This window comes from Triticum urartu, chromosome 2, assembly GCF_003073215.2.
Source record: "Triticum urartu cultivar G1812 chromosome 2, Tu2.1, whole genome shotgun sequence".
Taxonomy (NCBI): Eukaryota; Viridiplantae; Streptophyta; class Magnoliopsida; order Poales; family Poaceae; genus Triticum; species Triticum urartu.
Window position 1 is genome coordinate 731,134,018 of NC_053023.1, and position 4,148 is coordinate 731,138,165.

The following is a 4,148-nucleotide window of genomic DNA, read 5'->3' on the forward strand; positions in this document are numbered from 1 at the left end:
TTCGTGTTTAGTTAAATATTACCGCCTAGATAAATATTGTTCTACTGCGTGATTAGAAATTGTGATCGAGTAAGGGAATTCCAACTGGAGCAGTTCCTGAACCGTGGGGAAGAGTCTGCCACAGCCGGTGAGGTTCTTGCATCCCTGGCGGCCCCGGGTGCAGTTTCCTGACTTGGTTGTATTGTTACTAGTCGAACTTTTGCCGTTACTGCAGATTCTTTATTGTAAACTAGTAGAGTGCCCGTGCGTTGCCACGGGCTTTTGAAATAGTATGCAAGAGTTGCATGATAAACTTCACATGTACAAACAATATAACACAAACACAATTATTGAATAATTAAAGTCCATTTTTGCAATGTAAATTGATAAAAAAAAGATTAACGACATGTCCATGTAACAAACTGAGCGATGTTCCAACTAAACATCTATTACAAAACTATCAATATCTAGATGATGCGCTTAAGAAATTCTTTCATAAATATCAAGAAAGTTGCTTTTAGCTTCATTCCCACGATGTTTTAGCAAGTATAATAAAAACCGCTTCCTCAACTCATACCCACCCTACACAAACAATATATGTAGTTAGTATGAAAATTTCACGCAGAAGGTCTTAAAACATGTAACGAATGTGTTGCCACTGGCATTTCAAAAAAATACTGGTTGCATATATAATCATAAGGCATATCAATTTTCCAGCTTGGCATAGAAAGTGAGTCTAAAATAGTTGCTTAGTTATTCTGATAATCTTGCTAGTACAATTATGATAGTTACGATAATCACCAAGGAGTTTTAATTTTTGAAAGGAAAAAACAACAACAATCATTAGACCCTTAAGAAATTACGACATGATTCTAAATCTGACCGTCCACAAGATATATCCTTCCTAATATTCAGTTCTAGTGGGAAAAACTACTACCCAACAATATACATATAATATAATCGACAATATTTTCTGCATTTGCTAAATAATCATGGGAACAAAAAATGACTTCAGTCTTCAAGATCCAATAGTATATACATAGGCTCGATGTGACGATGCTGGCGAAGAACATCGAGATGGTTCGAACGTAGGATTTGTCTTGATTTTAAGGGACTTTCGCGTGCCCACCCACCCCCCCACCCCTTGTCAGCCACACCTAATAGAAGCAACATAAATGGCTATGATGCCAGCTGCTACCTTTTGTGATCATGATGCGGAATTAGATCATCATTACAAATAAGCATTATAATGTTCACATAAATGATGCATTCCAGTAAAGGTTCTGTGATTGTCACAAGAACATAATAATAGACGTGCATATATTTTCATGTGGTAGAATACTACTAATCTACACTAGACCAACAAATTAAGCGAGGACAAGACAAAGAAATATATCTAGCGTTGCATATTATAATTAAACGTCCATGGTTATATCTATTCAAGCTATACGTACGAAGACGCCATCTAGTCAAGCACTACGAACTGAGAGAAATAATTACATCTTCCAGTATAGCTTCAGACACTTAACCTATCTTTAGGGCCTGTTCGGCAACAGCCTAGCTTCCCAAACTCCTCAACTTCTACTCCTCACTTCGGTTTTCTAGTTTCTCACAGTGATGGGAAAACGTTCGGCTGCGCACCTCATGCTTCTCATCGCTGGCATGGGTTGACAACCCATTTAGATGGGCTGAAGCCCGTTTGGGAGGGAAGGGAGCAAAGCCCAGCTCAGTAGGCATACAATGGCACCTTTCTTCTAATTAAAAAATGTACAACGACCGTGATGTAGAGGCTACGGAGAGGAGATATGAGCTATTGGGGGGAGAGACAAAGCGAATGGGTACGCATAGCTCACTTGGCGATGGCAGCAAATCATAATAACGCTCAACTCCAGCTTCTTCGTTTTCACAGAGCCAGGAAAAGGCAGCTTCCCCAACTCCTTCAAATTTGCACTAACAGAATAGCAAGCTTCTTGATTTGAGCTCCACGGAATTTGCTCGTTCGCTTGAACTTCACTGCGGAGTTAATGGAAGTGGAGAGCCGGAGCATTGCCGAACAGGCCCTTAGTACAAACAGTTGCCAAACTTGAGAGCATCAGAGTCATAAGGTTCATAACTGAAAGTCAATATAACATGTTAGTTGCAACCTTATTTGGTTTCATCATATCTGAACATACACATGCACTTGCTTTCTTTTTGCACCATGGCACAAAATTTGTGATATAAGCAAAAGGAGTTTGCTTCCATGGTTTTGTTCTGGCGCCATTCTCAATGCGCCGTTCATTCACACGCAATGGAATTATCTATACCATTATATATGTACAGGATGCATAATGAAGTATAAGCATAACCTTTCTTTTTGTTAAAAACATTGGCTTTGTGTACATAGATTAATAAAACATATATCATATAAAATCATATATGCTTCAAACTTGTTTCATATAAATTTAATAATTTGATGCAACAATTCAATAATGAGATATTCAAACAAAACTTTGAACTTTTAATAGTGTTTCATTCTGCTTTAGAATTTGATTTTTTTAGAACATGCTGAAACACATTCAAAAGTGGTATTGTTTTGAAGTTCTCCTCGTCATAATCACAATATGCAAATGGATCATAAATTGTACTTTTGGTTTGAAAGATAAAATTGTCTTAAAGTTGGAAATAAAATAACAAAGAATGGGATGGTGGAGCATAGGCTTGCATGTGGTCAGAGAAAGATCTCACAAACTACAAACGGTATTAATGAGAAAAGGATTAAGAAGATCAAAATCAGCCAAATAAGAAGAATATTAATGCAAAGAGCACCCAGGGGACTCACCTGTGCCTTATGGCATGTTCGTTCCCTCGCATCATATATCCCACAGGCTAATAGTAATGGAAAGTTAATGCAAGCAGATATAGAAGACAATGGACGCTACAGTTCCTGCCTCATATGTGGTTGTCTTGCTGAGATTTAAATAATATAGGAGGGGATTAACAAAATACATGCATACTGTAGGGATTCTCCTCACGGACATGGAGGAAAGGGGCAGCGGGCACAAGCGCCTTGTGCGGTTGGATGCGTCGGGAGTCAGGGCCCCTGGGACAGGGAGCGCTCAGCGCACGGCACTACTTGACCAGCCGCATGGTGAGCGAGCACGCATAGGAGGGTCTGGTAGGACAGGCTAATCACGTCGTGGCACCCGCCGTACAAGTCGATCTTCACGGCACCAACCGAGTGTGGAATAAGGAAGTTAGGAAGGGGGGTGCAGAGGGGGCAGTGAAGCACGCACTTGTCGAATCTCATGGCAAGCTCAACTATGGGACTGTACGCCACCCTCGCCGCGACCATGGCACCACCATCTCCTCCGGCTGCCTCTTGAGAGCCGAGCTCTCGCTTCACCTTGCCATTCGGTAGGTCCGCATGAGGCGGACAGAGTCAGCGGTGTGAGAACCCTAGAAGAGACAGGGCTGAGACTCAGAGAGAGATCAAGGGAGAGAGGATTCATGTGGACTGTGGAGTGACTCTTTCTGTCAGCTAGCAAAAAAGGGTTGAAAACTGGGAAAGAATTGTTAGGAGGAGGAGTCTTTGAGGTAAATCAAGCAGTTAGGGAGGAGGGTAACGAACAAAATGAATGATGAGGTAACGATATGAACGAACGAAATGGCATACCTAATCCCCTTTAATAGTAGAGATATGACTATATGGCCGTACAATTACCAACTACAGTCAAAATGAGAACATACTAAATTGAAAGTTGGACATGAAAAACATACCTCACTCTGGCTGCCATGCAATTTCTAATATTTTCTTCCACTTATTAGGCTGCCTCAATCTCAATAGAATTCATATTCTTAAATCTGCAATCCACAAGTGACCAATATATGAACGTACTACATTAGCTCGCTATAATCCAATCCAAAACCCTGCAAATATGAAGAGCATAAATAATTGCGCTAAAGCCTTTTGGTTGTCTGAACTCTGAAGTAGTGGAATTAGGACTCACTGAAATAGCAGCTTCAATAAAAGGAGGCAATATGACTTCCATCCTGGTTCTGCCAACTGCTGTTGCTAGTCCTAGCTCATGCACAAAAATCATCATCCTTGCCAAGCACAATAAAGCCTTTCCTCATTTCAAGAACCTTCTCTAGATATGGGATAAAATCCTGTTCTATAGCAGCTGCTA

The 4,148-nt window shown here is 40.5% G+C and overlaps 1 long non-coding RNA gene across 1 annotated transcript; it reads right to left on the bottom strand.

The window, feature by feature from the left end:
- Positions 1–3,597: 3,597 nt before the first annotated feature.
- On the bottom strand, positions 3,598–4,148 carry LOC125534461. The gene is made up of 2 exons (XR_007294492.1): positions 3,969–4,148; positions 3,598–3,888 (listed from the first exon to the last, which is right to left on the bottom strand). It is a non-coding gene; the product is annotated as an uncharacterized LOC125534461 (long non-coding RNA).